Genomic DNA, 13383 nt, shown 5'->3' with positions numbered 1-13383 from the left:
TCTGTAAGATATGGCTGTAACTTGTATTACTAAATGCCATGAAGACTGGAAAAGTAGGAACCTTGAGGTATTTCCCCCCCTCTCAATGTTTTCCTATAACACAATAACGATCTGAAACGAGAGAGAGAGAGAGAGAGAGATGCGGTGGGGGAGGGAGATTCAAAAGATGAAGTTTTATAGTCTGGTCTGTCACATTGTTAATGACAAAAAGCTCAAAACTTCAAGCAACCTATCAACAGAATGGCTTAGTCAGGCTCAGAAACAATTTACCCACTCTGGCTGCCCCAGGTACAGATACTTCAACAAGAGGAAGAGTTACTGTTGCATCAAGAGGGCTTGGAATGTATTCCATGATTTCTAATTGGGGCGCGCATGGACATGGATTATATGACATACAAAAATCGACAGAATATCTATAATTATAATTCAAATTTTCACAAATGGCATTCTTTTTACCCTGCAACATTTCTAACAACGTAAGAATGAAATGCTTATGTATGATTTCTACGTTCTCCAAATTTGTACAACCTTTCCAAATTCATTCATTCTTGGTTCAATTCATGATATCATTATTCCAGGAACATTAGGACGGAGTAATTTACCTTTTTACAGCTTTTGAAATATCTAATAAAATCTGATTGTTAATCAAGGAACACAACATCTGTCTTCATCTATTTTTATACAGATTTTAAAGCACAATAATTTTGATACTCAACTATTGGCAAAACACGGATGATCACATCTGAAGGTCTTCAACTTTGCAATCAAATATTAATCTACCACAGGGAATAATGCAAAAATCAGGCGAGGAACCAATTGCAAGAGCAGGTGCATGTTAATTTAAAATATTCCCTTGTTCCCTTCCCCACCCCACTCCATTTTAAAAGAAATTGATGTGTCTTTATTAGTTGAACAAGTGATCAAAGTTACTGTCCCATCATATATCAAGGACAATATCTGTTTGAATGCTATGTATTTTTGCATGCTCCAAAATGAATTAATATAGAAATAAAAGCTTTATATGTTGCTTCACACACACACACCCCTTATTTTTGGGAGACTTGCATAATGTACAACCCAACCATCCATTCCCCAAATGTGAAGATGTAAATGAACTCTAGAATGTCTTTATCAACTGTTCTAATTACTAATATATTACACTAGATTTAAAATTAAACTCTTGTTTTTCAATGATCTGTTTTTAGTTATGTTTATTACCTGCCCCCAAAGCATTATATTGGTGGTTAAAAGTTTGTGAACTCTTTTGAATTTTCAATACTGCTGCATTTGACCTAAAACATAATGTATTCCACTCAAGTCCTACAACTAGGTGAAGAGAACCCAGTGAAACAAATAAATCAAAAAAATTATTCATTCATGTATCAAGAAAAATAATCCAAAAAGGCTTCACAGACTTTTAAGTACTGTATATAACCTATGTGGAAGGGAAACTGAGTTGCTAAGCAGTCTTGGCTTTTCCAGCAAAGGCAGAAGCCAGCTTTCTCCCATAGTCTGAAGATCCTGCAGTCTTGCTAATCAATTTGTTGTTCAGAATATGCCCACTTAACTAGAATAATTTGAAAATTATTTTAGAACAATCTCATTTTTATTTTCACGTTAGCTTTTTGTTTTACGTTTGTTTCAATATGAAATTCAGTCAGTATCCAATTAGTCTCAGTGGAAACAGGACTTGCCCATCCTAGCCTGCACTATTGGGAGGAGTCAACAGAAAGGGAGGAGTCAAGTTTTCATCTATTAATTTTTAAATACTGTTGGGTATCTTAAATGAGAAGTACAGATATATAAATAGTTTTGGAGATTTTAAAGCCATGGGTGAGGAGTTGGGAGAACTTTTTCTGATTTTTCTTTAAAAAAAAAAGAAGAAGAAGAAGAAAGTTGTAGGAAAACTAGAAACACATGAAGTACTTATCAGTGTACATTCTTTCCAGATTTAAGTTCACTTTGCTATTTTAAAAATATAAGCTGCATTTTGTATACTTGGGTTTATTCATATAATTATCTCGTTCTACATGTCTAAATTATAAAAGTATAATTTAGACAGTATTTTATGTACTAGTTTCTTTTCAGTTGATCATAAATAGAAATATAAACTTTAAGAAACTTATTTGTTGATTTGTCAGTTTGACAATCTGGTGAAAACTAAAACTGAAGACAGAACAAGTCAAACATGATAACGAGACAGAGTTATGTACTGTATTCCAATTTTTCCACATTTTACATGATATTGAAGCAAAATAGTTGAGAATGGGGAAAAACAAGAAGATTCATTGCACAAAAATTGTGGTATTTTTATGATGCCTCTTCAGTTTTATTTTCTGAGCTATCCCTACAATCAGCAATTTATTTGGTTCGTTTGGCCAAAAACAACAAACATTAACAGTTGCTGCTTCATTTGCAACAAGAGACCTCTTATCCCCTTGATAGACTTGTAATACTGATAATCAAAGTGCATATTAGGACAAGTTTCTCTACTCTACTCTTTAGTGGCTGAGTACAGTGTTAATTTTTTTTAATTAAATGCTTCCTTTACAAATTATAAGAAAGCATTTGGGAGGAATAAAGGATAGCAATATATCATAAATTTGTCCTATTATGTTCTTTAATCTAAAATAAAAAATTTCACTTGAATGGCATTTATTATATATCTGATAATTATCTATTAATTATACTCAAAGCACAAAACAAAAGTAAAGAAATTCTACTGGTACTGAAAAACTGAAGTACATATATGTGAAAAATGTGGGCTGCTTTTTTTTTTTTTGCTAGCTATAAATGAATTCTACATTAAAAATTGCTGCTATACATACCCTGAGTTCTTACTTAGTACAGAGAAAAAGAACAGTGGAACACTCTAAAGCTGCTCTCAATAAAAATAATCATTTTGCAATATCAATTAGTAGCACGTCAAGGCTTCATACACAGTCAGTTGGAAGAGCAAGAAGCAAGTGCCTAGACCAAGTTAGGTCAAAGTCAGAGAGACCAGAGCAGACCTGTAGATGAGTAAAGTAGATAGGTTCCAAAAGTTGGAAACCTAGGGGAGAAGAACAGAGTGAAGGATGTCACAAAATTCTGTATAGCTACACTTGCAAATAACTTAACCAGGCTGAAGAACCAAGCCTAAACCCACAAGTATATGATGGCAGTCAGTTTCCTGTCAGTAGCCCTAATCACATGCCCTGGCTCAGCTTTGATGCGTTTTACCCAATCTTCCATTGTGGTATGTCACAACTGCAAAACAAGTATCAAGCCAATAGGTCCTTCTGCTTGAGAGCTTCCTTAGCAGGCATAAGGTAAAATTGGGGCTCTGTTGCCAGGATATTCTTTGGTTTGAGTCCCTTGGTGCCTTACAGTCCAATTCTTTTCATTTGTGGGTACTAACTACAGTATTTCCTGGCAAAAATACTTACTAGAGGAAAGTGATGTTGCCAAAACCTCATAGCAACCCCACCATTTGAGCTTTCTCTGAGCTATACAATTCTCTTGACTTCAGTTGAAGTGGGCAGATAGATACTTGTTTTGCTGGAATGGATAACTGGATAAAATACGTCCTAAGTGTTTTGGACATTTGTAAGGAAGCCAGGTGGCTTGCCCTATATAAAACAAAAGAAAAAAAACCCCTCAAATGCATTCATAAAATGATCCCAGCGGAGCTAGAGGGGAGCAGGAAGGGAAAGACTGTCAAAATGCTTACTAAATGCTTACTGAGATAGAGATTGAGGCCCTTTTCTTCTTTGAAATATTCCCTTTTCTGCAAATTAAAAAAAAAAAAAAAAACTCAGCAGGAATGAGCCTTGCTGAAATATATTATTCAGCCTCTGAATCTCTTGCTAGTAATTGCTAAAGATGTGGGGGCAGGTGGAAGTATGTTGCTAACATAACAGCAAAGGATGATGTAGGAGTTCTGGCCAAAACAAGGCAGAAATTATAATAAATGACAGACTGAAGTGGGTGTCAGCAGCAATGGAAAGAAGAACACAAATGTAGCAAGAATCACATGTGAAGAAAAAGAGAAAAAGTAGTCAGAGGGAGATAACCGGACAGGTAATTCATTCTTTATTAACTTTTAGAAAATCTTTACAAAAGCAGGCTAACACACTAGCTATAGTATTAAAGCTCTATATTGCAGAATGGAAGGCACACAGAACTTTCAAAGGCCTTTTCATAGATTACACAGTAGCAAAGCTGAGACTGCCACAAATTTGCACTTTTGTAAGGAAATGCACCCTAAAAATTGTTAAGCATTTCGAAATATAATTTTATTACATACCGAATTTGTTATGTGGTTGATTAGTAAAGTATTGTGCTGGCGTAGAACAATATACATCTGACATGTTTAAATTCTAAAGTGTCCTCAGAGCTACCTTCCGGTATATAATTGTAGGACTCTGCTATCTTGTAGAGGAAAAAGATAAGAGAAAAAAGAAAGAAACTCCAACGATGTAGGGTGAAGACCCAGAATAACCTCTGAGAACATCAGGTAAGAAGGGTTACCCTATCAGCAATAGCAGCTATCAGCTACACAGCATTAGCTGTTACTTTATTTATTTACTTACTTACTTACTTACTTACTTACTTACTTACTTACTTACTTACTTACTTATTTATTGGTTCGATTTATATGCCGCCCTTCTCCGGAGACTCAGGGCGGCTTACAATGGGTTAAGCAATAGCCTTCATATTTTGTATATACCTGCTTAATAGGGCTTTTGCCCCCCCCCAGCGGTGTTTTTTTTAATACAAAGTCAACTTATTGCCCCCACAAACCGGGTCCTTATTTTACCTACCTCGAAAGGATGGAAGGCTGAGTCAACCTTGAGCCTGGTGAGATTTGAACTTGCAGTAATTGCAGGCAGCTGGTGCTACTTAAGAGCATTTTAGTCTGCTGCGGCACCAAGGCTCTATATGAGCTATAACAGCCATCAGTCTCTCCTGCATGTCTGTATTTTTTGGAGGGTTGGCATATAACAAAATTGAATCCAAAATGGAAGATTGTAAGGGATATGCCAGAGATGTAACACAAATGGGACACTGCAGCAATAATAATCCAAAACATATGTCAAGTACTTTCCTGCCAAATTACACTTATAAACCCTCAATCTCCTGGGTTCCCTTCAGGAAAAAAAAAATACAATTTGACTTACATTGTAGACCACTTATGGCTTTATGAAGCCCCCAAGAAATAAGTGGGGAAATATATTTTTGTGAGTTCTTAGAGAAGAATGGATTGGATATGGTGAGAAAGTTGAAGTACATCCAGAGGGCCATTCTTTTATTTCTGAATTTTATATCATCCAACTACCAAATACATCTGGGAGAAAGAATTTAGGCCTTGGACATATAATTCTGATTTTTGTGTTTTTAACCTGACACATCAACTAGAAATATCAACAGATTTTTTTGGACTACTATGGCCAATCACTGTAGTTGCCTGTAATCTTCCTAGATTAAGAAGTAGCTGCTTTAGGAAAATACATTTGATATGGATTAGGATTTAAGAAGAAGAACATCATGGCTTCAAAATCTAAGGGACTGGTTTGGACAAAACTCAGCAGCACTTTTTCATGCGGCTGTTGATAAAAATAGGATCCCCAACATGATTGCCAACATCCGATGATGGATATGGCACAAGAAGAAAAAGATTCCCAAATCCTAATCCATGCTTTAGGATTCCTACTTTATTATCCAGGCCTAAAGATCAATATTCTTTTATTCTCCCCACACCCCAGCAAACAGCCACTTCTGTTCATGGCTGTTGCATCTTCATGTTATGTTCCCCTGCCTTCAGCCTCCCTCCCCACTCCAAATCATAGAGCTCAAAGAGTTTACTTCTATTATGGCCTTCAAACCAAGCTTCCTTTTATAAGTAATCTCTATTCCCTCTCCTTCAGTTATTTTCCTGGACTCATTTCTCCAGCTCTCTAGCAAATCCGTATCAGCACATCTCCCTTTCTTTCATGGCCTCGTAAGGACACAGTTAAAACTCTTCACGTGAAAGGATTCCTCCCCAGCCCAAGCCCTGTTACTTAACTCAGCGGTAGCCTATCTCTGCATCATTATCCTCAGCAGTTACTGTTTGCTAATATTCCGTGTCACTTGGGGAACAGCTGAGAGGAATCATTTGCAGCAAAAATTAATCAGCATAAAAGCACCTTGCCTTTAATCTCTTTACAAATAAGTCTTGAGTGTCAGGGTACTCCTTATATTAAAAAATTCAAATGAAGTTTCCAATCAAGTGAGTTTTCCCATGTCACATTGCAGTGCCCCCCCCCCCGTAATGCAACCGTAGGCCTTGAAGGGAAAGCAACCATGGTAACCAGCTAAACACTGTTGAGTTGAAGTGGCAGTGGCGGCAGCAGCAGCAGCCATCATCTCCAAAGAACAGAGAGTGCTGCTGCCCTTCAACGCCTCCCACTTCTATTTCTCTTGGCTTTCCTTTTTATCTTCTCCCTAATTAAACAAGTTTCCAACCACAAAATTGACACTGGAGATGATGCGCTATTGTTGTTATCATCTGTTATAGGCCTTGGCATTAAGCAGGCCCTACTGTTTAGTTGACTTTAAAGGCAGATTTAATACCCTCTGGAATTAATTAGAAATTTCCTGTCCCTTTTAGCTGTAAGGAATTTCTGATTTACATAAAAATGTTTTCTCTTATACTTTTATTCTCACTTCTAGCACGGATACCTGTGCAATAATGAGCTTGGGCTACATTTTCTTTTGTCTTAAAAAAACCCTCTTTTTATTAAACTTTGCTTCTGGGATGCAGTCACTAACTTGTAATATTCTTATTTAATATTAATATTTAATAATACATATGCTCTTTTTAAAAGCTAAAAAGATACCTTACTCCTTCCTAGTTCAATCATCTTAGGGGAGAGGGGAAATCTGAAAAAGTATATTCGCTTTGAATCCAGACTGTTATAGCAATGTTGAGATCTATGCACTTTGCAGCAAATATTCATGTCTGCTGACCCTATTCTCTACAAAAGAGGCTTATCAGATTTGCTCACCTAGTCTAATAAAACCTGTTATTTGAAATACAATCTTATTTTTCTTTCAACTACAAGTGGATTTGGCTTCTCTTCTTTGGTTATTTTCAAATGGTCACTCTACCCATCTGATCTGCTTAAACTCAGTTGTTTGGACATACTTTTAACACAGCATTGCTGTAATATGAGAGACCATAAAACTGAAATGGAAAACTACTTTATTATTATCAAAAGCTACTGTCTGTGAAAGCTACCTCACACTAGTCACTAAAATCCATCTCTCAAAATAAATAACTTAAAACACTATGCTGGCATTTCGAAACTACTGGTTATGGGAGTGGAATAAGCACTTAATCTATGGACTGAGCACAAAGATGTAATATTAAAAAACAGGCTGGGGATAAAGAGGATACAGTGCTGCCTTATGTACATAGAACTAAAATCAGCATTTGGCTTTATAGGCAGAAACTTGAATTTATTTAAGCATTTTTACTCCAGTTCTTGACAAAGCTTGACAGATCTGAACTAAAATACATAAAAACATTCTCTTCAGAAAACAGTATTTCAAAATTCACTCTTAAACAACACTAAAAATATTACTAGCAAATCTGAAAGACTCAAAAGCCATGGGAGCTGAAGTTATGATGAAGTTGGCCTACATTTAAGAAAAAAGGGGAAAAGCAAGTTTGGAATTCAGTAGGCTAAAGAAAGAAAAGTACTATAGAATGTCTACTTGTTTATATAAAAATATAATAGACATATTTATATGAGTATGTGAACAGAGTATTTATTCATAATATATATTCATATATTCACATTACATACACATATTTTCACATAACATTACAGTCTAAATGCCTAGTACCGTAACATGTTCCTGTTGCTATAAATTATTTATATAAGATTGCACTACCAGGTTTCAAGTACATTTTATTAATACTATTCCCAATATTATTAGTGAAATAAATGAATGGCACAGTCTTATGAAGGAAGGAAAGGAAACACAAGACTCCAAAATGAAGAGAATGAAGTAGGGAAGTGGTGGAAGGGAAGAAAGTAGTTGCTTTCTGTTACCTTCCTATTGGGAGGAAAAACTGGATTTGAAAAGATGGACATTCCAGCTGCCGAAGACTGTTGCTCAAAGATCAAACCTATTTGTAATTTACTAATGCATATAAGAAAGATAAAAGAATAAAAGAATAGTAGCCGCTTAGTCAGCGTAGGTAAGCCTGTCAGCTGCAATACAAGAGTTTAGTTCTTCAGTAATATGAAGTATTACGAAGATGGCAGGTAAAATGGCTCACATTTGATAAAGCAAATTATTATTTATTCAGATCAAGTTATATGGCTGTCTATCTCAAATTAAGGACTCTGGGAGCTAGAAAAAGCTTCTCCACAAGCAACCCTTTCCCCACATAAAACAGCAGTTGAGGTATTAGTGACAATATAACCAATGTATGGCTCAACCCCACCTCCTGACCATCAGGACCAGGTTTTTAAGGCCTTATGGAAGGCCAACAGGGTGGGGCCAATCTGATCTCCGTTGCCTGTACAATCTAATTATGTTACAGGTACAGTAGTCCTTGACTTACAAACATTAATTTAGTGACTGTCTATGGAGATTCTCAATCATCCACGTCATGGTTGTCCCAAAGGTGCTTTTTCAAGAGGCAACTGGACTTTCTGGTTTTTCTTTGAAGATGTTTCACTTCTCATTCAAGAAGCTTCTTCAGCTCTGACTGGATGGTGGGTAATGGAAGGATTTATACTCCTTGCAGACAGCTGGTCATTTGCATTCTTTTAGCCGGTTGTTAAGGTCACCTGGAGGTTTATCTGTGTCCTCAGGGTCACCTGAGTAGTGCAAATGGATGTGGAACCTTCTTGGAACTGTTGAAAGTACTGTGTTGTAGATTGGAGATAGATGATAGTGACCCTGATGACAAAAATAAACCTCAAGGTGACCTTAACGACTCGCTAAAAGAATGCAAATGACTAGCTGTCTGCAAGGAGTATAAATTCTTCCATTCCCCACCATTCAGGCAGAGCTGAAGAAGCTTCTTGGATGAGAAGCTAAACATCTTCAAAGAAAAACCAGAAAGTCCAGTTGCCTCTTGAAAAAGCACATTTGGGATGGTCATTTAGTGACTGTTTGAAGTTACAAGGCACTGAAAAAGTGACTTGTCCATTCCTCACATTTATGACCATTGAGGCATCCCCACAGTTACATGATTTAACATTGACATGATTGGCATATTGCTTAATGCATTGTAAGCCGCCCTGAGTCTCCGGAGAAGGGCGGCATATAAATCAAATACGAAATAAAATAAAAATAAAATATATTTACGAAAGTTCCAGCATCCTGGGGGGGGGGGGGGGGTGTCTCACCATTTTCAACTTTCCCAGCTGGCTTCCGACAAGCAAAGTCAATACAGGTACTCCTCAACTTACAACAGTTCACTTAGTGACCGTTCAAAGTTACAACCGCACTGAAAAAAGTGAGTTATGGCCATTTTTCACACTTACGACCGTTTCAGCATCCCATGGTCACATGATTTACATTCGGATGCTTGACAACTGACTCGCATTTATGATGGTCGCAGTGTTCCTGGGTCATGTGATCATCCTTTGCAACCTTCTGACAAGCAGTCAATGGGGAAACCAGATTTACTTAACAACCGGGTTACTATCTTAACAACTGCAACGATTCACTTAACAACTGTGGCAGGAAAAGTCATAAAATGAGGCAAAACTCACTTAACAAATTTTTCACTTAGCAACATAAATTTTGGACTCAATTACGGTTGTAAGTTGAAGACTACCTGTATTTACTTAACAACCACAGTAAAGGCCATAAAATGGGGCGCGATTCATTAACAACTGCCTTGCTTATTAATGGAAATTCTGATTCCAATTGTGGTTGTCAGTCATGGACTACTAGGGTAGCCAATTGTTTATTGGTACACAATAAATAATATATACATGCTTGAAACGAGTCATGTTTCACAGCTAGCTAGCAAAGCGATGTGCAGATGATCCTTCCTTCTTGAAAAAATCCAGAAGAGCTGTTCTCATCAAATCCATACTGAGCCCAGACTGCCCAAGGCAGTTAAGTATCATAAAGATACTTACTATCAAGAGCCTTGATAGTACAGTGGCTTAGTGCACCCTGTCATTAACACAGCTGCCTGCAATTTCTGCTGGTTCGAATCTCTCCAAGGCTCAAGGTTGACTCAGCCTTCCATCCTTTCTAAGGTAGGTGAAATGAGGACCCAGTTTGTGGGGGCAATAAGATGACTTTGTATAAAAATATACAAAAGAATGAAGGCTATTGCTTAACGCATTGTAAGCCGCCCTGAGTCTCCGGAGAAGGGCGGCATATAAATCAAATTAAAAAAAAAAAAAAAAATTAACATATGACTGTGAGTCCTTCTTTGTTTGGTCAAGCAAAATGAAGAGAGAAATGTGTGCTTGCCAATCTACTTATATAACTAATGTCCTGAATTTTAAAGCAGGCAGCCCTTACGGGGAAATGATTGCCTAACTGTCTCAGAGCAACCTTTCAATTTCTAAGGAATCAGTTCAGGAATGGGAAGACTTGGCTAGCAAGTCTTATCCAGCATTAAGCTCTCCTACACATGGCTCTTTCCAAAATGAATCACATTCTTTTTATCCTAACAGAATGTCTTCGAGAAAATTAAAGGCAGCAAATAGGCATAATTTTCAGTTTTGTCCTTAATAACCACAACTGAGATTGGCAAGATATTAGATGATTGCAATGGATTTACAACCTTACTTCTACCATGGTCATTAAACAAATGACCCATAATCATAAAGAGAGATACCATGTGACCACAACTCATAATTGTACTGCCAGCTTTTCCATTGATTCTGCTTGGGAGGGGTCAGCTATGAAGTACAGAAAGGGTGATCATGTAATGATGGGACACTGCAACAGTTGCAATATCCGCTGGTTGTGGGATCTCAGTCATGTGATTGTGGGGATGTTACAACCGTCAAAAGTACAAGGACTGGCTTTAAAGTTACTTTTTCAACACTATGGGAACTCTGAGTAATCACAACAGGGCTGGGCAATTGTGGCTCCTTTATGAACTGTGGACTTCAACTCCCAGAATTACATGGTGGCTCAGAAATTCTGGGAGTTGGAAGTCCACAGGTCACAAACTGGATATAATTGCCCCCCTTGCTACAGGGTAGTCATTAATGGAAGACTGCCTGCATATTTCAAGTTTACCCCTCGTCTTTTATCATGTAGACAGATCATTCTCAATAAGTTCATTTACCTATGTGTTGAATTATTTATAATGTGTCAAGATAACAGGACAAACAACTGAAATTCAGAAGGTTCTTTTGAGTAGACCCTTTTCCCACAACCTTAGAAAGACAGGAAAACAAACAGGGTCTTTCAAACAAATTTATCCCCAGAGACCAGTTTGGGCAGGATAGACAAAGTACATAGTACAAGGGGCAGGGGAATACAAGTCTGTCTTGTTTCACTCTTCTTGCCCTTGTCCAGTTTAAAATGGATTTCCTACTTACGATCACTCAAGTGAGAGTAAATATTTTATAACAGGAATATTGCTTTATTAGGGTTGGTAATCCTGTGAAAAATTTAACTGAATTCAGGTAAATGCAAATAGATTTTTTTTTTCCAGATCTTCCTTTCAGCTCTTGGTGTCAGAAATAATATAATATTGCCAATGAAATAAAAATACTATATTGCCCGGCAGATTGTGCACAAAGGTAGTTACAGTAAATTATGAAAAATAATGTATTACAGGATTATGCAGCAGGATGAGACTCATTTAAGATGGCAGAAGATACAGAACAATTAAAATTCGGACCACACGTTTTCTGAATAATTTTTATCCCAGAGCTATAATTGCACTCAACAATGAACTAAAGGGCCACCATCAGTGAGCTGTTGGATAGTATTACTTGGTCTGTTGTGTGGATGTTTGGGTGGCTTAGGGGTGGGGAATTGTGGTGGGTGGGAGTGTGTTTGGGGATTGTTATGTGTGTTGGACCTGGTCTTTGGGTGTTAAGTGAATTTCGTTGTATGGGTATACTGAGTATATACGTACAAAGACAATAAAATAATAACAACAACAACAATAACAACAACAACAATAATAATAAGTAAACAAGAGTCTCCTGAATTTCAGTGACAAGGAACTTTAAAACAAGACAAAACAAGGATGACTGAAAAGAATTCTAACGCCAAAAGCATGTAGCTTGAACACAGATGAATGACTCATTCAAGAATCTTTAGCATACATAAGAAAACATTAAGCTTCACACATGGATGTTCTAAAAGAAGTGGGCATAATTAAGATTTCTGGCTTTCACCCATGGAAAATTGGACTAGTTATTTAAAACAAACAAAAAATAGAAAGTCTTGCGGCAACAATACAAAAATGGTGTGCTACCCCCACCTTCAGGGATATATTTTTTTTTTTAAAAAAAATCCTTTTAGTCATTGATGCTCTTCTATGCAAATATTCAAGTACAGGTAGTCCTGGACTTACAACAGTTCATTTAATGACCATTCAAAGTTACAATGGAACTGAAAAAAATTACTTAGGACCATTTTTCACAGTTACAACCTTTGCAGCATCCCCCTTGATCATGTGATCAAAATTCAGATGCTTGGCAACTGGTTCATACTTATGACCATTGCAGTGTCCCACGGTCATGTGATCCCCTTTTGCAATCTTCTGTCAAACAAAGTCTGTGAGGAAGCCAGATCCACTTAACAACCAGATTGCTAATTTATCAACTGCAGTGATTCACTTAATAACTGTGGCAAGGAAGGTCATAAAATGGGGCAAAACCCACTATTTAACAACAGAAATTTTGGGCTCAGTTGTGGTCATAAGTCGAGGACTACCTGTACTAATCAGTAGAATTAGTAAACTCAGGAAGAATCATGTGGACTTTCCCAGTACCAGAATATGTCTACTAGGGAAAGGGAAGGAGATTAAATTTTCAGCATTAAAGCACTGGAAAGCTACCAAGATACTATATAACCTGCTCCACAAATAATCAGATATTTGATTGTATCAAAAGACAACTGAAAAGTTATTATGCTTACAGTACACACACATACACTTCCAACACAGAAGGACCAATTTTTATTTTTCCTCTTTTAAAAAATGCAGTCAAATGCCAGTGCAATTTTCACTTTCATTTTGACTGCACTATTAATGCATATTATTTTTCACTGGAGAACACAAGGAGAAAAAAGAAGGGCGCCTGCATCAAAATGAGCTTAAGAGATGAAAGACAGGAGCAGAAAAAGCAGCAGCATTAGAGGAGGAAATTGAATAAGAATTTTTTCAAAGGGGTAGCCATG

At 36.9% G+C, this 13383-nt stretch overlaps 1 protein-coding gene across 1 annotated transcript in view; it reads right to left on the bottom strand.

The window, feature by feature from the left end:
- Nucleotides 1–13383, bottom strand: part of CHN1 (chimerin 1) — a 110874-nt gene that overhangs the window by 42951 nt on the left and 54540 nt on the right. The window lies entirely within an intron of this gene.

The sequence above is a fragment of the Pituophis catenifer genome, unplaced genomic scaffold (genome assembly GCF_029215685.1).
Source record: "Pituophis catenifer annectens isolate HBS135680 unplaced genomic scaffold, rPitCat1.0.hap2 SCAF_1, whole genome shotgun sequence".
NCBI classification, from domain to species: domain Eukaryota; kingdom Metazoa; phylum Chordata; class Lepidosauria; order Squamata; family Colubridae; genus Pituophis; species Pituophis catenifer.
Note: the sequence above shows the minus strand (reverse complement) of the source record. Positions and strands in the feature narration are given on the sequence as shown.